Here is a 26540-nt window from a genome sequence, read left to right as displayed (position 1 = left end):
TTATAGGCGCAGTCTAGAAACTTTCCGATCGCACCTCGTATGTGCTTCGACTGTTTGAATACAACTTATGAACTGGTTCGAGCAAGTCAACTTAATGTGCTCTTTTATAGTCACAGCGTTTATTAACACAATTAAATTTTACTGAATTGCACTCGTTAATAAATATTTTAATATGAGTTGAATAAATTTTTGATCACTCTGTAGCTGGACCAAACATGATTGTGTTCCAGACTTCTTGCGTGTGATATAAAATATTTCCCGCAGACAAATCGTGACTCGGTTTTTTGAATTATTTTCTCGTTCGAGATTTTGAGTTTCCGAAAGAATGATTTGGGCACTGAACGTTTGAATTAATATAAAACATATAGATTATATGCTAAGTCAATTGCATGTAGTCGTCTGTGTACGTATGTATGTGCGTGCGATCTGCACGTTTAACACGCAACGTTCGTAATGCCTGTTGAAAATAAACTGGTTGGCGGGGAACAGCCAAACTTCTATATTTTGAGAAAATTCCATACACCATTTTATGGCAATATTGCAAGTGACGCTGTTGTCTGTCCCACCTCATAAGTTTGTTCGTTCGACATGTTGGTATTTCTGATTGTATGAAAGTGAAAATTATAGTTTTAAGTTAGTCTCTAATGACACAACGTCCATACGAAATTTTTTTCAAAATTTGTTCAGTCGTTCTCAATTTGAAACATGCTGACAGTCAACAGACATGTCCAGTCGTATCTGCGTTCATTTTATACACATCGTGCAAAGACCATATTACAAGATAATTAAACGCGTGATATAGAAAAAAATTCAGGAGGAACTAATCAAGCCCGAGTCTGTATAAAATAAGTGATTTTCAGTTTGATAACAAACACAGTTATTCGGATCAATTGGTAGACTGTGAAACAATTCTTAGTCATGTATTTTCCTTGTGGAGATAATACGTAGAATATAGGACCTGTCATTTACATTATATATCCTAGTGTGCTGTAACTAGCGAACCGCGGCCTAAATACGGCACGAGATAACTTGCAACGAGGCCAAAGAAACCATTTGTTAAATTGCTACCAGTTCCTACAAGTTCATTATGTTTTTTTTGTTCCGAAGGATTTAGAAAAAGGTCTTGATTCTTATCTCTTCAATGCCACACATGCTACTGACATTAGTCGCTCACAGACGTCAGCGATGTCGCCCTCATGCCTTGGTGTGCAACGATTCCATGGAAAACATGTCTCTCTCTCTCTATCTACTTCTCTTTTTTATCACGCCGCGGCGCTGTAATAATCCTATAAGAATGTACGTACTGTGTAAGACTTGAGATTCTCACAGCGGTGAGTATGAAGATTACTGTCTTCTGGGTTGTTGCGCTGTGTAGTCTGGTCGATGTTAACCAACGTTTCAGAGGTCATACTGCCTCCATCATCAGGGCGATGAGTATGAAGATTTCTCTCTTCTGGGTTGTTGCGCTGTGTAGTCTGGTCGATGTTTACCAACGTTTCAGAGGTCATACTGCCTCCATCATCAGGGCGATGAGTATGAAGATTTCTGTCTTCTGGGTTGTTGCGCTGTGTAGTCTGGTCGATGTTAACCAACGTTTCAGAGGTCATACTGCCTCCATCATCAGGGCGATGAGTATGAAGATTTCTCTCTTCTGGGTTGTTGCGCTGTGTAGTCTGGTCGATGTTTACCAACGTTTCAGAGGTCATACTGCCTCCATCATCAGGGCGATGAGTATGAAGATTTCTCTCTTCTGGGTTGTTGCGCTGTGTAGTCTGGTCGATGTTTACCAACGTTTCAGAGGTCATACTGCCTCCATCATCAGGGCGATGAGTATGAAGATTTCTGTCTTCTAGGTTGTTGCGCTGTGTAGTCTGGTCGATGTTAACCAACGTTTCAGAGGTCATACTGCCTCCGTCATCAGGGCGATGAGTATGAAGATTTCTGTCTTCTGGGTTATTGCGCTGTGTAGTCTGGTCGATGTTTACCAACGTTTCAGAGGTCATACTGCCTCCATCATCAGGGCGATGAGTATGAAGATTTCTCTCTTCTGGGTTGTTGCGCTGTGTAGTCTGGTCGATGTTTACCAACGTTTCAGAGGTCATACTGCCTCCATCATCAGGGCGATGAGTATGAAGATTTCTCTCTTCTGGGTTGTTGCGCTGTCTAGTCTGGTCGATGTTTACCAACGTTTCAGAGGTCATACTGCCTCCATCATCAGGGCGATTCTTAGTATGAAGATTTCTCTCTTCTGGGTTGTTGCGCTGTGTAGTCTGGTCGATGTTTACCAACGTTTCAGAGGTCATACTGCCTCCTTCATCAGGGCGATGAGTATGAAGATTTCTCTCTTCTGGGTTGTTGCGCTGTGTAGTCTGGTCGATGTTTACCAACGTTTCAGAGGTCATACTGCCTCCATCATCAGGGCGATGAGTATGAAGATTTCTCTCTTCTGGGTTGTTGCGCTGTGTAGTCTGGTCGATGTTTACCAACGTTTCAGAGGTCATACTGCCTCCATCATCAGGGCGATGAGTATGAAGATTTCTCTCTTCTGGGTTGTTGCGCTGTGTAGTCTGGTCGATGTTTACCAACGTTTCAGAGGTCATACTGCCTCCATCATCAGGGCGATGAGTATGAAGATTTCTGTCTTCTGAGTTGTTGCGCTGTGTAGTCTGGTCGATGTTTACCAACGTTTCAGAGGTCATACTGCCTCCATCATCAGGGCGATGAGTATGAAGATTTCTCTCTTCTGGGTTGTTGCGCTGTGTAGTCTGGTCGATGTTTACCAACGTTTCAGAGGTCATACTGCCTCCATCATCAGGGCGATGAGTATGAAGATTTCTGTCTTCTAGGTTGTTGCGCTGTGTAGTCTGGTCGATGTTAACCAACGTTTCGGAGGTCATACTGCCTCCGTCATCAGGGCGATGAGTATGAAGATTTCTGTCTTCTGGGTTATTGCGCTGTGTAGTCTGGTCGATGTTTACCAACGTTTCAGAGGTCATACTGCCTCCGTCATCAGGGCGATGAGTATGAAGATTTCTGTCTTCTGGGTTGTTGCGCTGTGTAGTCTGGTCGATGTTTACCAACGTTTCAGAGGTCATACTGCCTCCGTCATCAGGGCGATGAGTATGAAGATTTCTGTCTTCTAGGTTGTTGCGCTGTGTAGTCTGGTCGATGTTTACCAACGTTTCAGAGGTCATACTGCCTCCGTCATCAGGGCGATGAGTATGAAGATTTCTGTCTTCTAGGTTGTTGCGCTGTGTAGTCTGGTCGATGTTAACCAACGTTTCGGAGGTCATACTGCCTTCGTCATCAGGGCGATGAGTATGAAGATTTCTGTCTTCTAGGTTGTTGCGCTGTGTAGTCTGGTCGATGTTAACCAACGTTTCGGAGGTCATACTGCCTCCGTCATCAGGGCGATGAGTATGAAGATTTCTGTCTTCTGGGTTATTGCGCTGTGTAGTCTGGTCGATGTTTACCAACGTTTCAGAGGTCATACTGCCTCCGTCATCAGGGCGATGAGTATGAAGATTTCTGTCTTCTGGGTTGTTGCGCTGTGTAGTCTGGTCGATGTTTACCAACGTTTCAGAGGTCATACTGCCTCCGTCATCAGGGCGATGAGTATGAAGATTTCTGTCTTCTGGGTTGTTGCGCTGTGTAGTCTGGTCGATGTTAACCAACGTTTCGGAGGTCATACTGCCTCCGTCATCAGGGCGATGAGTATGAAGATTTCTGTCTTCTGGGTTATTGCGCTGTGTAGTCTGGTCGATGTTAACCAACGTTTCGGAGGTCATACTGCCTCCGTCATCAGGGCGATGAGTCTGAAGATTTCTGTCTTCTGGGTTGTTGCGCTGTGTAGTCTGGTCGATGTTAACCAACGTTTCGGAGGTCATACTGCCTCCGTCATCAGGGCGATGAGTATGAAGATTTCTGTCTTCTGGGTTATTGCGCTGTGTAGTCTGGTCGATGTTAACCAACGTTTCAGAGGTCATACTGCCTCCGTCATCAGGGCGATGAGTATGAAGATTTCTGTCTTCTGGGTTGTTGCGCTGTGTAGTCTGGTCGATGTTAACCAACGTTTCAGAGGTCATACTGCCTCCGTCATCAGGGCGATGAGTATGAAGATTTCTGTCTTCTGGGTTATTGCGCTGTGTAGTCTGGTCGATGTTAACCAACGTTTCAGAGGTCATACTGCCTCCGTCATCAGGGCGATGAGTATGAAGATTTCTGTCTTCTGGGTGGTTGCGCTGTGTAGTCTGGTCGATGTTAACCAACGTTTCAGAGGTCATACTGCCTCCGTCATCAGGGCGATGAGTATGAAGATTTCTGTCTTCTGGGTTATTGCGCTGTGTAGTCTGGTCGATGTTAACCAACGTTTCAGAGGTCATACTGCCTCCGTCATCAGGGCGATGAGTATGAAGATTTCTGTCTTCTGGGTTATTGCGCTGTGTAGTCTGGTCGATGTTAACCAACGTTTCAGAGGTCATACTGCCTCCGTCATCAGGGCGATGAGTATGAAGATTTCTGTCTTCTGGGTGGTTGCGCTGTGTAGTCTGGTCGATGTTAACCAACGTTTCAGAGGTCATACTGCCTCCGTCATCAGGGCGATGAGTATGAAGATTTCTGTCTTCTAGGTTGTTGCGCTGTGTAGTCTGGTCGATGTTAACCAACGTTTCAGAGGTCATACTGCCTCCGTCATCAGGGCGATGAGTATGAAGATTTCTGTCTTCTGGGTTATTGCGCTGTGTAGTCTGGTCGATGTTAACCAACGTTTCAGAGGTCATACTGCCTCCGTCATCAGGGCGATGAGTATGAAGATTTCTGTCTTCTGGGTGGTTGCGCTGTGTAGTCTGGTCGATGTTAACCAACGTTTCAGAGGTCATACTGCCTCCGTCATCAGGGCGATGAGTATGAAGATTTCTGTCTTCTGGGTTGTTGCGCTGTGTAGTCTGGTCGATGTTAACCAACGTTTCAGAGGTCATACTGCCTCCGTCATCAGGGCGATGAGTATGAAGATTTCTGTCTTCTGGGTTGTTGCGCTGTGTAGTCTGGTCGATGTTTACCAACGTTTCAGAGGTCATACTGCCTCCGTCATCAGGGCGATGAGTATGAAGATTTCTGTCTTCTGGGTTGTTGCGCTGTGTAGTCTGGTCGATGTTTACCAACGTTTCAGAGGTCATACTGCCTCCGTCATCAGGGCGATGAGTATGAAGATTTCTGTCTTCTGGGTTGTTGCGCTGTGTAGTCTGGTCGATGTTTACCAACGTTTCAGAGGTCATACTGCCTCCGTCATCAGGGCGATGAGTATGAAGATTTCTGTCTTCTGGGTTATTGCGCTGTGTAGTCTGGTCGATGTTAACCAACGTTTCAGAGGTCATACTGCCTCCGTCATCAGGGCGATAAGTATGAAGATTTCTGTCTTCTGGGTGGTTGCGCTGTGTAGTCTGGTCGATGTTAACCAACGTTTCAGAGGTCATACTGCCTCCGTCATCAGGGCGATGAGTATGAAGATTTCTGTCTTCTGGGTTGTTGCGCTGTGTAGTCTGGTCGATGTTAACCAACGTTTCAGAGGTCATACTGCCTCCGTCATCAGGGCGATGAGTATGAAGATTTCTGTCTTCTGGGTTGTTGCGCTGTGTAGTCTGGTCGATGTTTACCAACGTTTCAGAGGTCATACTGCCTCCGTCATCAGGGCGATGAGTATGAAGATTTCTGTCTTCTGGGTTGTTGCGCTGTGTAGTCTGGTCGATGTTAACCAACGTTTCAGAGGTCATACTGCCTTCGTCATCAGGGCGATGAGTATGAAGATTTCTGTCTTCTGGGTTGTTGCGCTGTGTAGTCTGGTCGATGTTAACCAACGTTTCGGAGGTCATACTGCCTCCGTCATCAGGGCGATGAGTATGAAGATTTCTGTCTTCTGGGTTGTTGCGCTGTGTAGTCTGGTCGATGTTAACCAACGTTTCAGAGGTCATACTGCCTTCGTCATCAGGGCGATGAGTATGAAGATTTCTGTCTTCTGGGTTGTTGCGCTGTGTAGTCTGGTCGATGTTAACCAACGTTTCGGAGGTCATACTGCCTTCGTCATCAGGGCGATGAGTATGAAGATTTCTGTCTTCTGGGTTGTTGCGCTGTGTAGTCTGGTCGATGTTAACCAACGTTTCAGAGGTCATACTGCCTCCGTCATCAGGGCGATGAGTATGAAGATTTCTGTCTTCTGGGTTGTTGCGCTGTGTAGTCTGGTCGATGTTAACCAACGTTTCAGAGGTCATACTGCCTTCGTCATCAGGGCGATGAGTATGAAGATTTCTGTCTTCTGGGTTGTTGCGCTGTGTAGTCTGGTCGATGTTAACCAACGTTTCAGAGGTCATACTGCCTTCGTCATCAGGGCGATGAGTATGAAGATTTCTGTCTTCTGGGTTGTTGCGCTGTGTAGTCTGGTCGATGTTAACCAACGTTTCAGAGGTCATACTGCCTCCGTCATCAGGGCGATGAGTATGAAGATTTCTGTCTTCTGGGTTGTTGCGCTGTGTAGTCTGGTCGATGTTTACCAACGTTTCAGAGGTCATACTGCCTCCGTCATCAGGGCGATGAGTATGAAGATTTCTGTCTTCTGGGTTGTTGCGCTGTGTAGTCTGGTCGATGTTAACCAACGTTTCAGAGGTCATACTGCCTTCGTCATCAGGGCGATGAGTATGAAGATTTCTGTCTTCTGGGTTGTTGCGCTGTGTAGTCTGGTCGATGTTAACCAACGTTTCAGAGGTCATACTGCCTTCGTCATCAGGGCGATGAGTATGAAGATTTCTGTCTTCTGGGTTGTTGCGCTGTGTAGTCTGGTCGATGTTAACCAACGTTTCAGAGGTCATACTGCCTTCGTCATCAGGGCGATGAGTATGAAGATTTCTGTCTTCTGGGTTGTTGCGCTGTGTAGTCTGGTCGATGTTAACCAACGTTTCAGAGGTCATACTGCCTCCGTCATCAGGGCGATGAGTATGAAGATTTCTGTCTTCTGGGTTGTTGCGCTGTGTAGTCTGGTCGATGTTAACCAACGTTTCAGAGGTCATACTGCCTTCGTCATCAGGGCGATGAGTATGAAGATTTCTGTCTTCTGGGTTGTTGCGCTGTGTAGTCTGGTCGATGTTAACCAACGTTTCGGAGGTCATACTGCCTCCGTCATCAGGGCGATGAGTATGAAGATTTCTGTCTTCTGGGTTGTTGCGCTGTGTAGTCTGGTCGATGTTAACCAACGTTTCGGAGGTCATACTGCCTCCGTCATCAGGGCGATGAGTATGAAGATTTCTGTCTTCTGGGTTGTTGCGCTGTGTAGTCTGGTCGATGTTAACCAACGTTTCAGAGGTCATACTGCCTTCGTCATCAGGGCGATGAGTATGAAGATTTCTGTCTTCTGGGTTGTTGCGCTGTGTAGTCTGGTCGATGTTAACCAACGTTTCGGAGGTCATACTGCCTTCGTCATCAGGGCGATGAGTATGAAGATTTCTGTCTTCTGGGTTGTTGCGCTGTGTAGTCTGGTCGATGTTAACCAACGTTTCGGAGGTCATACTGCCTTCGTCATCAGGGCGATGAGTATGAAGATTTCTGTCTTCTGGGTTGTTGCGCTGTGTAGTCTGGTCGATGTTAACCAACGTTTCAGAGGTCATACTGCCTCCGTCATCAGGGCGATGAGTATGAAGATTTCTGTCTTCTGGGTTGTTGCGCTGTGTAGTCTGGTCGATGTTAACCAACGTTTCAGAGGTCATACTGCCTCCGTCATCAGGGCGATGAGTATGAAGATTTCTGTCTTCTGGGTTGTTGCGCTGTGTAGTCTGGTCGATGTTAACCAACGTTTCAGAGGTCATACTGCCTTCGTCATCAGGGCGATGAGTATGAAGATTTCTGTCTTCTGGGTTGTTGCGCTGTGTAGTCTGGTCGATGTTAACCAACGTTTCGGAGGTCATACTGCCTTCGTCATCAGGGCGATGAGTATGAAGATTTCTGTCTTCTGGGTTGTTGCGCTGTGTAGTCTGGTCGATGTTAACCAACGTTTCGGAGGTCATACTGCCTCCGTCATCAGGGCGATGAGTATGAAGATTTCTGTCTTCTGGGTTATTGCGCTGTGTAGTCTGGTCGATGTTTACCAACGTTTCAGAGGTCATACTGCCTCCGTCATCAGGGCGATGAGTCTGAAGATTTCTGTCTTCTGGGTTGTTGCGCTGTGTAGTCTGGTCGATGTTAACCAACGTTTCGGAGGTCATACTGCCTCCGTCATCAGGGCGATGAGTATGAAGATTTCTGTCTTCTGGGTTATTGCGCTGTGTAGTCTGGTCGATGTTAACCAACGTTTCAGAGGTCATACTGCCTCCGTCATCAGGGCGATGAGTATGAAGATTTCTGTCTTCTGGGTTATTGCGCTGTGTAGTCTGGTCGATGTTAACCAACGTTTCAGAGGTCATACTGCCTCCGTCATCAGGGCGATGAGTATGAAGATTTCTGTCTTCTGGGTTGTTGCGCTGTGTAGTCTGGTCGATGTTAACCAACGTTTCAGAGGTCATACTGCCTCCGTCATCAGGGCGATGAGTATGAAGATTTCTGTCTTCTGGGTTATTGCGCTGTGTAGTCTGGTCGATGTTAACCAACGTTTCGGAGGTCATACTGCCTCCGTCATCAGGGCGATGAGTATGAAGATTTCTGTCTTCTGGGTTATTGCGCTGTGTAGTCTGGTCGATGTTAACCAACGTTTCAGAGGTCATACTGCCTCCGTCATCAGGGCGATGAGTATGAAGATTTCTGTCTTCTGGGTTATTGCGCTGTGTAGTCTGGTCGATGTTAACCAACGTTTCGGAGGTCATACTGCCTCCGTCATCAGGGCGATGAGTATGAAGATTTCTGTCTTCTGGGTTATTGCGCTGTGTAGTCTGGTCGATGTTAACCAACGTTTCAGAGGTCATACTGCCTCCGTCATCAGGGCGATGAGTATGAAGATTTCTGTCTTCTGGGTTATTGCGCTGTGTAGTCTGGTCGATGTTAACCAACGTTTCGGAGGTCATACTGCCTCCGTCATCAGGGCGATGAGTATGAAGATTTCTGTCTTCTGGGTTGTTGCGCTGTGTAGTCTGGTCGATGTTAACCAACGTTTCGGAGGTCATACTGCCTTCGTCATCAGGGCGATGAGTATGAAGATTTCTGTCTTCTGGGTTGTTGCGCTGTGTAGTCTGGTCGATGTTAACCAACGTTTCAGAGGTCATACTGCCTTCGTCATCAGGGCGATGAGTATGAAGATTTCTGTCTTCTGGGTTGTTGCGCTGTGTAGTCTGGTCGATGTTAACCAACGTTTCGGAGGTCATACTGCCTCCGTCATCAGGGCGATGAGTATGAAGATTTCTGTCTTCTGGGTTATTGCGCTGTGTAGTCTGGTCGATGTTTACCAACGTTTCAGAGGTCATACTGCCTCCGTCATCAGGGCGATGAGTCTGAAGATTTCTGTCTTCTGGGTTGTTGCGCTGTGTAGTCTGGTCGATGTTAACCAACGTTTCGGAGGTCATACTGCCTCCGTCATCAGGGCGATGAGTATGAAGATTTCTGTCTTCTGGGTTATTGCGCTGTGTAGTCTGGTCGATGTTAACCAACGTTTCAGAGGTCATACTGCCTCCGTCATCAGGGCGATGAGTATGAAGATTTCTGTCTTCTGGGTTATTGCGCTGTGTAGTCTGGTCGATGTTAACCAACGTTTCGGAGGTCATACTGCCTCCGTCATCAGGGCGATGAGTCTGAAGATTTCTGTCTTCTGGGTTATTGCGCTGTGTAGTCTGGTCGATGTTAACCAACGTTTCGGAGGTCATACTGCCTCCGTCATCAGGGCGATGAGTATGAAGATTTCTGTCTTCTGGGTTATTGCGCTGTGTAGTCTGGTCGATGTTAACCAACGTTTCAGAGGTCATACTGCCTCCGTCATCAGGGCGATGAGTATGAAGATTTCTGTCTTCTGGGTTATTGCGCTGTGTAGTCTGGTCGATGTTAACCAACGTTTCGGAGGTCATACTGCCTCCGTCATCAGGGCGATGAGTATGAAGATTTCTGTCTTCTGGGTTATTGCGCTGTGTAGTCTGGTCGATGTTAACCAACGTTTCAGAGGTCATACTGCCTCCGTCATCAGGGCGATGAGTCTGAAGATTTCTGTCTTCTGGGTTGTTGCGCTGTGTAGTCTGGTCGATGTTAACCAACGTTTCGGAGGTCATACTGCCTCCGTCATTAGGGCGATGAGTATGAAGATTTCTGTCTTCTGGGTTATTGCGCTGTGTAGTCTGGTCGATGTTTACCAACGTTTCAGAGGTCATACTGCCTCCGTCATCAGGGCGATGAGTATGAAGATTTCTGTCTTCTGGGTTGTTGCGCTGTGTAGTCTGGTCGATGTTTACCAACGTTTTAGAGGTCATACTGCCTCCATCATCAGGGCGATGAAGATTTCTGTCTTCTGGGTTGTTGCGCTGTGTAGTCTGGTCGATGTTAACCAACGTTTCGGAGGTCATACTGCCTCCGTCATCAGGGCGATGAGTATGAAGATTTCTGTCTTCTGGGTTATTGCGCTGTGTAGTCTGGTCGATGTTTACCAACGTTTCAGAGGTCATACTGCCTCCGTCATCAGGGCGATGAGTATGAAGATTTCTGTCTTCTAGGTTGTTGCGCTGTGTAGTCTGGTCGATGTTAACCAACGTTTCGGAGGTCATACTGCCTCCGTCATCAGGGCGATGAGTATGAAGATTTCTGTCTTCTGGGTTATTGCGCTGTGTAGTCTGGTCGATGTTTACCAACGTTTCAGAGGTCATACTGCCTCCGTCATCAGGGCGATGAGTATGAAGATTTCTGTCTTCTGGGTTATTGCGCTGTGTAGTCTGGTCGATGTTTACCAACGTTTCAGAGGTCATACTGCCTCCGTCATCAGGGCGATGAGTATGAAGATTTCTGTCTTCTGGGTTATTGCGCTGTGTAGTCTGGTCGATGTTTACCAACGTTTCAGAGGTCATACTGCCTCCGTCATCAGGGCGATGAGTATGAAGATTTCTGTCTTCTGGGTTGTTGCGCTGTGTAGTCTGGTCGATGTTTACCAACGTTTTAGAGGTCATACTGCCTCCATCATCAGGGCGATGAAGATTTCTGTCTTCTGGGTTGTTGCGCTGTGTAGTCTGGTCGATGTTTACCAACGTTTCAGAGGCCATACTGCCTCCGTCATCAGGGCGGTGAGTATGAAGATTTCTGTCTTCTGGGTTGTTGCGCCGTGTAGTCTGGTCGATGTTTACCAACGTTTCAGAGGTCATACTGCCTCCGTCATCAGGGCGGTGAGTATGAAGATTTCTGTCTTCTGGGTTATTGCGCTGTGTAGTCTGGTCGATGTTAACCAACGTTTCAGAGGTCATACTGCCTCCGTCATCAGGGCGATGAGTATAAAGATTTCTGTCTTCTGGGTTGTTGCGCTGTGTAGTCTGGTCGATGTTAACCAACGTTTCAGAGGCCATACTGCCTCCGTCATCAGGGCGGTGAGTATGAAGATTTCTGTCTTCTGGGTTATTGCGCTGTGTAGTCTGGTCGATGTTAACCAACGTTTCAGAGGTCATACTGCCTCCTTCATCAGGGCGCCCTGATGACGGAGGCAGTATGACCTCTGAAACGTTGGTTAACATCGACCAGACTACACAGCGCAATAACCCAGAAGACAGAAATCTTCAATGTACGTACTGTTTGCGACTGTAATCTTGAGACTTACAAAGAATGTTATGTTCCTGCTTCACCCCGCTAGTCTCAAGATTACAGTCGCTAACAGTAGTACGTCCAGATATAAGCACGCAACTGTTGAGTATAAGTTGTAGAAGTTGCCAACACTTTCCTGCCCGCGTCATATAAATCTCTTTTAAATAAAAATTGTATGGCATTCGTTCGGTAATGTTTCCATGCACGTGTCATGATTTGCAGTAGTAAATTCTTGATAGTGCGCATTTCATGACGTATATTACGCCACGGCATACGTTTTAATTTAAAGTCCTTTAAAATCAGCCATCTGTGGTAGTTACTGTACAATTTCTTTGTATCTAAAAAGAAATGCCTTGAACAGCACGATGTAAGATGTTGTGAATAACACTGTGATAAGAATAATGCTGACAATACGTAGCAGCAGGTTTGTATTTGCAATGTAAAAGAAGTTAATGCCGGAACGTGTAAGAAACTTGAACAAATATGACGCATCGCTGTCATTTAATATGCACAATCTTTGGCCATAACACGTGTGCTTCCCAGAGCAGCTTATATCTCATTATTATCGTTGGTGATGGTAAGCTAAGATACGTTCTTAGTAGATGTTCTATTATCTGTCCTATTAACAGGACCATTACTTTATTTTACGATGATATATCAATCACTATTTATGCATTATAATTCTATTAAATTCTAAACTGAACTTATGCGGTTTGAGAAAATATTCAGTAGATATAACTTGGTTTCTATGGAGTCACGCTAATTTTGCAATTAATTGTATTCAAAAATCCACAGACTTTTTCGGTCTAAGGTCATTTTTCTTCAACTTCATTCCATGAGTAATATTTCAGATGCAGTTTTATCAGTGCCGAACATTCGGTTGTCTCGGATACTCTGATCAACATCTTCTGAATCTCGACACGTATTACACTTCTGTGGAGACCAAACAATGCAATTAATCTCTCATCTTTTAAGCTTCTAACAGTTGCAAAAATATTTCTATCCATTCCTTAAACTGTAAGACGTATGGAATTAGGTAATTATTTGTCTTCAAGGACGGTGTAAAAACATTAAAATCTGTGATCTGGAAATATGATATCTGGGCTTGATTCGAAACCGGGGACCTCCAGAATACGAAACAGAAAATGATTAAAATTTGGACCGCGTTATTAGGAGATGAAATAAAATGCAGGAAAAATGGAATGGGAATGAGAACAGATCGATCGTGGAAAAATGAGTCAGTTTGAAGTAAGATCTATTCTAGATGATGATACTGGCTTCATCGTAAGGTGTTCTAGATCGATTTATATGAGCGATTGAATGCCGTAATCGGATTTGTGAACACTGTAGACTCCTTTGCTGGAGGGAAGTGTCTGCCCGCTGAAATATAAGATGTTCCGAAACAGCAGCAAGGAACAAAAAAGTGTAACTGCTTGTCACACATGGCAGTCAAACACAAACGAAGCTTGGCGGGAGAGGTTTCAGTGTCAGCCCCCCTCCTGACATGAGATATCATTTCCCTTACGATTTACCACCGCATTACGAATTCTTTCAAAATAATTACATCGATGCCTTCGATTGACGCTGTATGCCCTTGGGGAGCAATTAGTAGAGTAATGACCTTGAAATTACGAAAGGGACTCTCCTGCCGACGCCGCTTGAAATTACGTGTCTCTCCATCTACGACAGTATAATTCAAAAATGCGTTTGTCCATGGGTCATTTTAACATTTCAGAAATGTTTATTTTCTTGGTTCATTCTCTTTCTTCGTTCATGTCCTCCAATCCTTTATAGATTTTATAGCCTAGTTGTTAATTTTACTTTAACATGTAAATATGAAATCAATGGTTTCAATTAATGTATCCTTTTTCATAAAGCTGTATACGGCTTATAAACACATTTGATTTCTAATGTTTCTTTATATTTATTTAGTGTTCTGTCTGACGACAGGTCCATATGAACAGGATCCTTCCATCCTTTTCTCGGACTGGGACCTGTTCATATACGTTCTTGGCAGATGATCCAGAAGTGGTTTGCCATTGCCTTCTTCTGTGTGTGAATGGAGTAATTGTTGGGATGCCACGGAGGAAAACTCCGTGTTGCCTAGACCACGGCCTTGCCCAACACAAGTTATAAATCCTTTTCTGCATTCTGATTTATTTCCATAGTTTCTTTCATTATCGTAAATAATATTAATTTTTCACGTAGAATATTATGAAGATCCTATCGTCTTGTTGTTCAACCAGTGTGTCTAATTCTTTAAACGTAAATCTAACAAATTTCCTTCTGTCTTGGGTCAAGCGTGGAGTTGGCTCATAAACAGCTTTCACAAACAAAAGCATTCAGTCTCTCTTTGTTACAGAAGTGGGTTGGTTTGTAAAGCTAACACATAAGCATTATTCCTTTATATTTGTTTGTAAAAATTATATGACTCTATATTGTCAGTTAAAATAATTTGATACTACCTGAGAGTGTTAAATTTTCGTAAATTATACCTGTTTACGAATAAAGTTTACTTCATTATAACGGTCATCTGATATACATGTTCGCACACGTTCGTGCTTTATATTCGTCATCTGTTTTCGTGTGGAGAGCGGAAAAATGAGACAATTCCTGTGTTGCTGCGTGTAAGGAAGTTGTCTGCGCACTGCATTCTGCTTTATTCGGACAACAGAGCCGATGTGTTGTAGTTTTGTGGTTTCTGTAGGAAACGTTTGTTATGAGTATGCACTTAAATACAGAGAGGGGAAGAATACCGGAAATTTCAAACTTATGGCACTCCCAGAAACTTAGGATGACAGCCGTGGTCTCTTTTCACACAAAGGTACCCCCCTCTGTACCCTCGCCCTCTATCCATCTGTTGGTCATGAAAATTATAGAGCTCGGAAGCAAACATAAAGAATTATACCCACAATTCCCGCGTAACACAAACTTCTCAAGTGACCGGTCATATTTTTCATATTTTTAAGGTAGTATATTTGCGTCATATTGTGAATTAGGTTAATATTTTAATATTTTCCGTCAAATCACAATTTTTAATAAGATAATAAAATATAAAATATTTAAAATATCATTTCACGTTCCGCATCGAATGATCGATTTACAAATTGGAACGTCTCTTACGACATGTTTCGGTTATATTTAACCGTCCTCAGGTATAAAATTAGATTGGTAAATTTAAAACTCGAATTACAATCATTTACAATGTTATGCAATTTATTGAAGATGTTCTTATCAGATTACTCTTATATATTAGAACGAAGGTATTTTTAAATTAATTTACTTTATTTTACTTATACATTTTATTTACTTCCATCATTTTGTTTTCTATATTACTCCATATGTATTAATATTTTCTTTAAATCATTGCTTCACAGACTAATATTGAACATCAGATGAACCACGCCATATATAAAAAACAATACCTTCGTTCTAATATATAAGAGTAATCTGATAAGAACATTTCAATAAACTGCATAACATTGTAAATGATTGTAATTCGAGTTTTAAATTTTTCCAATCTAATTTATACCTGAGGACATGTCGTAAGAGACGTTCCAATTTGTAAATCGATCATTCGATGCGGAACGTGAAATGATATTTTAAATATTTTATATTTTATTATCTTATTAAAAATTGTGATTTGACGGAAAATATTAAAATATTTTCATATTTTGTTCAATTTTTAGCTAGTAGTTTGTCATAATAGTTACGACAGTATTCAAGGAATATCTTTCTAGAGAAGTTAATTATATATGTAATAAATAATCTATAAATCTTTATGTTGCAACTATTATATAAATCTCTGATAAATTTTATGTTATCAAAGATTCATTGCAGCTCACAGTTATTATGCTTTTAATTTATTAATGTTTTGATAACATTCCTGTTAAAAACCAAGGCACTTAAAATATATATAAGTGACGCACACTGAAATTTCTTTATTATCGTTGAATAATGTACGTTATTAAATTAGACTTGTGTCAATCAAATATTGATGATATATTAAAGAAACCGTGGTGAGTTTTCATTTATTTTGAGAAAATTTCTGGCGTAACATTCACTAAGTTTTGTGTTCTTATTAGAATTTCATTTTCGCCATCTTTTATCACATCTTCCAGTTGCTATCCAGTTTATGACAACCCAGTGTTTGTTTATGTGTTAGTTTTCATATGTCTGTTCACTCATTAGGCAATTATATACAAGCAGGTACATATTTATGGTCATATATAGACAGTTCATTTCTGAGCCAATATGCTGATTTTTAAAGAAATTTCCTTGTGATGAACACAGAACACATAATTGCTACTGTAATTATCAAACTTTTTATGTAAATAAGACTATTTTAGACGAACGTAAAAGAATTCGTACCATCCGTCTGTTTTATCAACTGAATCGTACGCCGATCGACATGTTAACCTGTAAGGACCCCCTTCACTTGCCGAGAACGTTCTCACAACGGCTCGGTTAAATTCCGGTAACAGAACAGTTCATATTATGCTTATGTAATGTCTGTGTAGTCATCCGTATTACATGAACACAGCATAATTTAATTAAGCATAACTTCTCTATACACCCGCAGTGTAACTTCTTGGAATATCATTAAATCTGTGTAATAAAGATGTACAAATTTCCTATTCCTTTCAGAATTTGGTAAATTCGTCACGAATTAACATTTTTTTAAAAATAGGATAATAGTTTTTATGAAAATTACGCCCTTCTGGGATATCTCATAGAAGTTTAAAGAAGCTTCAGTTGTGCTTATTTCTTCCATCATCAGGGAGATGATTTGGTTAAATTCTGTGAGACTAAATCAAGGAACATTCAATAAGATAGGAATCTTAAAATGTTATTATAATTATTAGCAACACTTTCAGAAGCTGGTATTCGCTTTGTTGGTCCATAAATCTCGCTACTTTTATTCAACCCTAAGGTTTATTACCGTCATCAAAGGAACTAGCCCCCAAGACCATTCTGACCAACTTGAATTCATCCCACATCCTGTTTCTTTAAGGTCCATTTTAACTTTACCCTCCCATCTTCCCTGCGGTACCACGAGCGGTGCCCTCCATTTATACCTGGGTTATCCGATTAAGATGTTTAATGATTTTCGTGTCTCTGCTGAGGTACTCGTGGATTTTCTGTCCATCTTCCATGTTTTAATCACCCAAATAAAAATTTCTCAGAGAATACAAATTACGATATTCCTGATTAAGCAATTTTCTCCAGTTCCAATCTTAATTATCTGTGGTTTTTTGAAAGACGCTGGTAAGCTGCCCGGAGCTTAGAGTCAAACGATAGGATGACTAGTAAACAATAAATACGAATGAATATGAAAGAATTTCGATTGTGAATATGAATTTCACGCAAACGTTACGATTTGTTCAACTCCGTAAGAAACACTCATGGCGTTTTACCTGGAAATGTTGCAGCCTTTTTTGGTATAAAATTTTGTATAAGTTTTTTTCCCCCCTGTGTTTTGAGGTGGAAAAGATAAGTACATGAAATCATTAGTTAAAACCGTAAAATCTGTATAAAACATCGTATTGGATAACATGTGATGAATTTTCTGTTTATATACATAGGAGTACATGGTAAGATAATATTAAAATGGACACAAAAAGTGTGAGGATGTGGATTGGTTGTCTGGTTGACGTTAGGGACCAGTGATTACCTATCGGGTTTCATTTTCTTGACTAAATGAGTGACTATCAGCTTCCCAAGAAGGACTTTGCTCCAGGGGATTGGACGTCTGATTGCCCATGCAGGGAAGATCTAGACATTTTCTCACACGTAAGACTGAACTGGTACAGGCCACAGGAAAATCTAATGAGAAGAATAAGAAGAAGATGATGTCAAATTCCATCGCCTTAACGACTATTTATTTACGTGACTCAGCCAAGAAGCTGTTGTCCCGAGGCGGTTTCATACATCGAGATCTGGCGGCTGTGACCAACTCTGTAATTATCAACGTTCTTGCTGGGCGCTGAGGGAGGAAGTTGCCGGCCAGCGGGCGCGGTTCGGCCGGCGACTTGAACGGTCTGGCGCCGCGCTCTTACGAATAGTGGCTTCTGTATTATTTTACGTGCATTATAGAACTAAAACTTATCACAGCACTAAATAGATTTCCCTTTCTTTGCGTGATACGAGGCTCGTCCTCAAAGTAAGTTTCCCTGGGGCCGTTTACAGAAACAAAACACAATTTCATGGAAATATTTATTGCAACAGATACAGCAAGTGTCCAGCTATTTTTCAACATATTCGCCACCGGAATTGAGACATTTGTCATACCGTGGGACCAACTTTTGAATACCTGTGTCGTAGAAGTCTGCCGCCTGGGATTGGAACCACTGTGTGACAACCATCTCCGCCTCTCTGTCATTCTCAAAACGCTGACGCTGACCGGACAGGAATTTCTTGAGGTGTAGGAAAAGATGGAAATCACTGGGAGCGAGGTCCGGGCTGTAGGGTGGATGATTAAACACCTCCCAGCTGAACTCCTGCAGGAGACTTGCTGTCCGTCGAGCCGTGTGCGGCCTAGCGTTATCACTGACCGCACTTCACAGTCGGCGGGAGCTGGAATAAGAACCTCCATCTTCAACAGCTGCAACGATGCTACTGTGAGAACGCGGAAAGTACCGTTAGTGCATGCGCCATGCTACGTTATTGCTCTATCACGTAAGCACAGTCGCTTCGCGCAATATAAGGTTTGCTAGCTGTGGGACGAGTGGGAAACTTCCTTTGTGGACGCGCCTCGGTCTATTATTTATTTATGATTAGGATTTTAACAGAGAGGTTATAATGTGTCCTACTTCGATATTATATGAACTCTTATCGATAACTCCATGCAACAAAGACGAACCCGTTCAGAAGTTGTCAGTTGCTCAATTAGCCAAGATATTCTCTGTTTCTTACAAGGCCCAAAGGTTCGCTGTCATTTTCACAAGAAATCTAGTCCACATTCTCACAACGTATTCCTGATCCATATTAATAATATCCTGTAGTTTCTGTTCAGGTAACAATCGATTTCTTACCTTCCCATTTTGGACTAAAATGTTTTAAGTACTTCTCGTCTCTCTGATGACTGATATGTGCCACGAGTACGACGAACATCTTTGATTTCATCACCACGATATTTTGTCCACAGTATTAATAATGAAACTCATCATTATGCAGTTTTCCAAATCTTTCTGTGACTTCGTCAATCTTAGGTTTAAATATTTGTTCTAAAACATTCTTGATATAAAGTTGTTCTTTGGTCGTACACTCATCCAAATAAGAGGTGAAACAGTTTCTTATATTATAATGTTCACGCCCTTACACGGCGAACAAGAAGACAGAACGTTTTAAATGAATGAGAGTAATCAAGTCCCGAATATAATGTTCTTAATTTTTTAGTGAATCTAATTTCGATGTTGTCGTTCCAAATATCTTAAGCAGTTTCATTGTCGAAAGATTTGTAAGCTGCTTTTATAAACAAAAATTCTTCATTATTTCATCCCGATATAAACTAATTTATTTTAATTTGTATTATTGAATGAATACATTGGAAAACTGAATTTTTCACATGCATACAATATTTTTGATATGTTATATTTAATTTATATAATATAATTTATAAAATCTTTGATACTGGAACAGCGTATTTGTTAAGTTGTTATGAATGTGTATGGTGTATATCAGGGGTGTGGAACCTGTGGCCTTCTAGGTCCTTAAGTGCGGCCTTTCGACTGAATCCAAATTTTACAGAACGAATCATTTTATTTTTATTAATACATGCTGCAACCAAATATTCAAATGCTTTCCAACAAAATGCAGACACAACAAAGTCATTAAAATATTAATTAACTTTAAAATTAACGAATAGTTTTCATTTTTTGAAATTATTAAGTACATAGTAGTTAGATTTTTACAAAATAATGTACATTTTTAAGTATATCTAATTGATGTTTCTTGAAAGTAGCCTTATTTGATTACAGCTAAATTAATGCGGACTTCCAACATGAAAAATTTCCCCACCCCTGGTGTACATATATATATATATATATATATATATATATATATATATATATATATGCACAATTCCCTGATACGAGTATTATATTAGTACCTATTTATAATCAAGTACAGGCTTCATACCAACCTTTCCTGTACTTACCACACGCTAATGCACAAGAAGAGACAAATTGAGAGTCGATATTGGATTGAGAACCAAAAATTACATTATCATCAAACTCCTTCAAGCTTATCATTTATATGTTTATGCATATACACAGCGTCCCAAAAGAAATATATAAACACACATGCAATGAATTTACGTTTCTCGATCGATACTCCTCCATTTTGAGTGTCTAAATTATGGAACAATCTGTTGAGTACAGACCACACTAGTTTCCCCTCGTAAACACGACACACGAGAGATCGATACGGAGGTTAATATTACTTATTATAATGCGTATACATATTTTTGTGATACTCTGTATATATATTTAACTGTGAAATTGTGAGAGTGGTATGTCCGCATACTCATTGAAGTCGACTTTGTTTTCAGAAAGTGAGGCTGAAACCTGACAATCTGCAGGCGGGTTACCGTTCAAAGAAATCCGTAAGTCACACGTTGTAAATGAAGAATTGTCTCTGGGATTTAACTAAGCACCACTCCATACAGGCGTATGGAGGAGTAAAGGTATAGATCCACGCATTTTTAACCTCAGCACTAGAGGTAAGTGAGTAGTTTGATTTACCCCCGAGAACGAAGGTTTTGGAAATTGGGTGGGCCCCACAACCGGTCTGGACGTTGTTGCGAAGAGAAAAGTCCTACCTCGTCTGCAATAGAAATCCGATTTCGCATCCTGTATCCTGTCGCTGTCCTAAATGATCCGTCTCGGTTCCCATGCAGGCAAGCTGGAAGTTAGCCTTCATCCCGAGCTTGGTACAAGAATTAAAACAATAGCTGAATTTGTTTCACGAACAGACGCTGGCCTTGTAATCCTGGGGTCTCGGGTTCGATTCCCGGCGGTGCCCGAATTTATAACTTGTGTTGGGCAAGGCCGTGGCCTAGGCAACACGGAGTTTTCCTCCGTGGCATCCCAACAATTACTCCATTCACACACAGAAGAAGGCAATGGCAAACCACTTCTGGATCATCTGCCAAGAACGTATATGAACAGGTCCCAGTCCGAGAAAAGGATGGAAGGATCCTGTTCATATGGACCTGTCGTCAGACAGAACACTAAATAATAATAAGATGAGGTGGTCTAGCGGTTAGAACGCTGACCTTGTAATCCTGGGGTCTCGGGTACGATTCCCGGCGGTGCCCGAATTTATAACTTGTGTTGGGCAAGGCCGTGGTCTAGGCAACACGGAGTTTTCCTCCGGGGGCTTCCCCGGTTTCTCCGTGTCATCCCATTCACACACAGAAGAAGGCAATGGCAAACCACTTCTGGATCATCTGCCAAGAACGTATATGAACAGGTCCCAGTCCGAGAAAAGGATGGAAGGATCCTGTTCATATGGACCTGTCGTCAGACAGAACACTAAATAATAATAAGATGAGGTGGTCTAGCGGTTAGAACGCTGACCTTGTAATCCTGGGGTCTCGGGTACGATTCCCGGCGGTGCCCGAATTTATAACTTGTGTTGGGCAAGGCCGTGGTCTAGGCAACACGGAGTTTTCCTCCGGGGGCTTCCCCGGTTTCTCCGTGTCATCCCATTCACACACAGAAGAAGGCAATGGCAAACCACTTCTGGATCATCTGCCAAGAACGTATATGAACAGGTCCCAGTCCGAGTATAGGATGGAAGGATCCTGTTCATATGGACCTGTCGTCAGACAGAACACTAAATAAATAATAAAATAAATACGCGTGTATATATATATATATATATATAAGCTTGTTTGTAACTGAGGGTCCAGAGACTTAGGGTACAATTTGTGGCTACAAGTATTATGCCACAAAAATCTGGCTTCTTTGAATCTCAAGGTCAAATGTGCAGACTTCAAGACTAATAAAATATAACTAGGAATCAAAACTAAATTCCCGTCAAGTAATTTTAAGGGTCGTAAGAAGCGGAAATATAAAACTTATTTAACGGTACAGAAGGGCGCCTGTCTGAGCAGGGGCTCTGTAGAGTTTGACTGAAATCGCCCTAAGGGAAAGGGTAATTGCATATATATATATATTTTCTGGTGAACCAAGAAAGGTAAGGAAAGAGTAATAATAACAACAATAAAATGGAGGATAAAAAGAAATAAACGAAAGTAGTGGGGGTTATAATTAGGAGCCTAGAACGTGGTCGAGGTAACAAGGGCCCATCCAAGTGAGAACCAGACTGATCTAAGTGCCAGAGTTATACACTTATGAGATACATTATTTATTAGAGTTAAATTGTCACCACACTTACACGTTAGAAATTTGTAATGAAATATTGACTTCAGGGTTTCATTTTTTCGCAGATGTTCGCATGATCTATGTTTCTAAAAGCAAAGCCACGATTTTTGGTTTCTGATTTATTTAAGTAATTACGTTTAATATGGATTATGTGTTTTGGTTTAATTTCTTTTTTTATTTATTTATTCTTAACGTGTATGGTCTATTTGTGTTTGTCATAGGCTGTTCACAGTTCACAAACACTTTAATAAAAAAATTAATGTCTTCAATCATAGACGACTACACTTTTAATCCACTTCATGACTTCAAGGTCAGTTAATCAGCTGCTAATGTAGTGAGAAGGAACATTAAGGCTCGCCTGCTTTAGCCTACTGATATCATTAGACCCTTACTTAGCCCATATTTAAAATATCCTTTCTTTTACTCATGCACTTTAGATTTTATTTTTTAAATGCAGTCCTATCTTCACAGTTATCTCTGCGTAGTAATAGTATTTGAGGTTCACACGGCGGTCAGTAGGAAGATTGGTGTCTTCCATCTCCACTTACTTAACTGTATTATTCTCTTTTTCAAGCGATTAGTTTCGCTTTCCTTCTAAATCTTGCTTTCGGTTGACTTTATTTGTTGTTGCGAAACAGTTTAATAAAATATTTCAGTTAGCTAAATTACAATTATTGTCATGTTTATCAGATTTTGCCTCTCGTGGGCTCTTCGCTGTTTTCAAGCACGCTGATAAAAGAATTTAGTTGAGTAATTATTTGTGCTGTATTATGTTACACGTAGTGTTAATGAAAGGTTTAACTTCAATTTCAAAAGTCGTGATTGACATAATATGAAAAGCCCATATTCCCTTGTAAACCAGGAAATTACGAGAGAAATATTAATTTAATCCAGGTTGCACCAAACCAGTATTACACTTTTTTCATTTCTTTAGATGAAAAGAACAAAATATAAAGTTAATTATATAAATCAGTTAATATGCTCGTAATGTCTTGCATGTCACAAAGGTAGAGTACAATATTTTATTAACTTTCATCCAGACGTGTATAATATCATTACATTCATAACTAGTACCGTTTCCAAGCCTTATGAAATATTCCGAACACTTGTAAATGCCAATCTCACCTAAATACACCAAAGTAATGACACGTAATTAAATAATCAGTAGTTGATTGTCCAGTTGTTATTTTTGTATTTTGTAACAAGCATTATAGAACGCCTCTTAGTAATAATCATTGTACTTAATTTTGAACGAGAAATATCGGATCGATATCTGGATGATATAATTAAGGAACATAACACGTGATGGATTTGACAATCAGAGTTTCCATAGAACTGAATAAGGCACGCAATTCTGTTATATATGCGATACAGTCTAATTTATATTTCTTTTTGTAGAGCTTGCATGTTTTATATTATATATTGTGTACGTCTGTCGCAAATGGAGAGAATCTCACTGCTAGAGTCAGATAAATAAATAATTAAATAAAATATATATTTGTACCTTCTTAAATACGTATTCTGATATGGAAATCTGAATTTTATATAGCCCACCAAGAAATGTTCATAAAATAATTTATCTTATGTGAATTTCTTTGACATATTTTTAGAAGAAGGCATCATACTAATGTTGTCTGATGTTAAACACTTTCGTGTCTAAACTATCGATAATTACAGTCGATAACTCGATGTTAAACTGTTCCCACGTGTGTGAACATGCAGTCGACCGGAGACTTAACGTAGCTGCATCGACTAATGAACACGTGTGACGACGAAATATGTCTTGCAAAGGAATCGACTGCTTTGTCTAATCCGGTGATAACAACGTCATGCAACAGAGTTAAATTTAAGACGCTGATAGTGGTACAACTGTTCAAGAAATGATATGGTTTATATTGAACTCAATCCTTTATTTTCGAAAAATATCATCTACGAAAAACAAAATTTTCTGTTTGTAAGTTTTGCAATTCTGTGCTACAGGTTTTAAACACCATCCAGAAAATTTGTCAGGCCGCTCCTCGTTAAAGAGGTTTCATATCAAAATTAAATATTAAATATTAATAATGGTAATAATAGACTAGAAATCCACAAAAATTGGCACAGTTATAATAATGTCATCTCTTTGTATAGGCCTAAACGTTTTAATATGAAAACTAAAAATAATTTGTGCTTCAAATGTGTACCACAAATAAGAATAACCCTACTGATGTTGGTGACACACTTAGCAAGTCACCAAACCTTTCAGAGAACATAATCTTGAGTTACAGTTTCACCATGACATGCCTAAAAATTCTGAAATATCGTGTCGCAATTCGATCATTGCATATCTTATATAAACGTACGGTTCGTCGACACTTAAGTAACAGTCCTGCCAACTTGAGCGTCTTAAAACATTATTTTCTTCGTATCTCTTAGATAACGATATAATAATTTAATTATTAACAAGATCTTCTTAAATTATATTTCAATTTCCTTGATAATTTCACTTGATAATTCTGTAATTCCAATTTCAGTATTGGATAGGAAATTACAGTCCCTATTATCAGAAAAAATCTTGAAGAGATGAAAAGCCTAACAGTAAAATACTACAAGAATTTTCAGTCAACATAAATGTGTATGTAAGTAGTAATTAACAAATGAGTGGATCTCGGTCGGGTTGGTTGGCTCCAAGACGTCAGCTACCTCAGACTGTCTCAACGCCCCCTTTGCTGGACCTCAGCAATGGCCGTAGGCTAGGTCTAACTCTACATCAATGCCCTCTCTCTTGTATTTCATAACCACACACTCGTTTCAGTATTTAGACGTAAGGACGTTCAAATGCACTGTGTTGCTCGTAACACTTTTATTACACTGACGTCAAAAAATTTACAATTATCCTACATTTTATTCTTACGTAAATTCCATTAAATAACGTAATTAGATTTCATTCTTTCGATTTTCTAAACGTCAGTGGTAATAGCTTATTAATTATACCGATATTTCTTTAGACTTTGTTCTCTGTCTGAGAAACATTCTATATACACGACGTTTCGGGAGTTGATTCTACTGTCGTCCTCAAGTGACTTATTGCATCTAACCCAAAGTCGTGGTAGAATGGTTAGCACTCCTGCTTCTTAATTTCTCATTCGGAATTCTAACTCATTTTCCATGTTCCACAGTTTATTTACGCAATTACATAATCCCTAAAATATCGCTGTTAATATTATTATTATTCTATCTATTCACCACTTTATAGGGTCTATATACCGGAGATAAACCTTGCCCCTCAGCTACTTAGTGCAGCATCTATTTTCGAAATACATTTTTAATTAATTAATTAGATGAATTGATTAGACGAACAATATTAATTAATTAAATATATATTTTCACAATATGACGCAACTCTATCATCTTAGAAATACATTTTATTTTTAATATGTTACATGTATTTGTATTATTACTATTAGTAGTGTAAATGTACTCATAATGGTACATTATTACACAAATTTTTCTTATAAATTACATGTTACACACTTAAATAATATTAAAATGTGACTTTGTTGTATTTACTTACGTATTTTATCCACAGTATAATTCTTTCTGGCCTGACCACCTTAAATACCAATCATTCTTCTAGATCACTCGCGAATTTATATTTCCATTATTTTAGCTACTTTTAAAATTTATTATTAATTGATATTAATTATTTACTCCAATGACGTCTTTACACAAGTTTATCTTTTATTAGACTTTATTGCAAGAGAATACTTCTAATAAATACGCAAAGTCGTATGAATAAAACGCTATTCAGTTGTTTTAAATAAATAACATAAAATGATTATTGCATTTCTCCAAATATATTCTAGACGCTCGAAAGCACTTTACCGAGTTCATATACTTACATTAATTTTTGGTGGATTACTGAACTTTTAAGGTCGTTAAAAAAATTGTTAATAATTCATTTTTAAAGTCTTCCGAAGAACAAGGTTGGTATATTTATAATGCAAAACAAAATACACTAGCTCAACCACACAACAAAACTCCTACATCGGCCAAAGATTTCTGTAGACACACAGCCCGAATCATTTGCATATGTGGAACCTCACACTGGATCGTCAACACGTCAAACTCTTGCACTACAAGCTTCAAAACTGACAACACAAAGACTGAAATCTTTTAAAAACTATTCTGACGAAAAAGACTTTTTTTTTCACTTTAGAAAACATAATTTTCCCCCTTTCTACCGTGTGCATATAATAGAGTTTAATCTGTTCCCTGTGTGTTATAGTCTTGCCCTCTTATTATTGCATACAAGCAATTGAGGGGGCAATCATGATAAAATAACTTTTTAAACAACAAAAAGAAAGTAGGTACACCATCACCTACCTTTAACTAACTATAATAATGATAATAATGACGGTGAAAAGATCCTATAAGCTA

The 26540-nt window shown here is 40.5% G+C and overlaps 1 long non-coding RNA gene across 3 annotated transcripts in view; it reads right to left on the bottom strand.

Moving 5' to 3' along the window:
• The window catches only part of LOC147871523 (uncharacterized), a 48244-nt gene extending 21926 nt beyond the window's left edge, over positions 1 to 26318 (bottom strand). Inside the window, exon 1 of one of the 3 annotated variants that reach the window (XR_015538719.1) lies at positions 26003 to 26318. This is a non-coding gene — a long non-coding RNA (uncharacterized LOC147871523). The remainder of the gene's footprint in view (positions 1 to 26002) is intronic. The other 2 variants (XR_015538720.1, XR_015538718.1) reach the window with 2 other exon arrangements.
• Between the last annotated feature and the right edge of the window lie 222 nt (positions 26319 to 26540).

Source organism: Zootermopsis nevadensis, unplaced genomic scaffold, assembly GCF_977971745.1.
Source record: "Zootermopsis nevadensis isolate Lab colony 2312 unplaced genomic scaffold, Znev_1.0 Znev_ptg000050l, whole genome shotgun sequence".
Lineage (NCBI taxonomy): Eukaryota > Metazoa > Arthropoda > Insecta > Blattodea > Termopsidae > Zootermopsis > Zootermopsis nevadensis.
The sequence above is the reverse complement of the archived record's forward strand: the minus strand, read 5'-3'. Positions and strand labels throughout refer to the sequence as shown.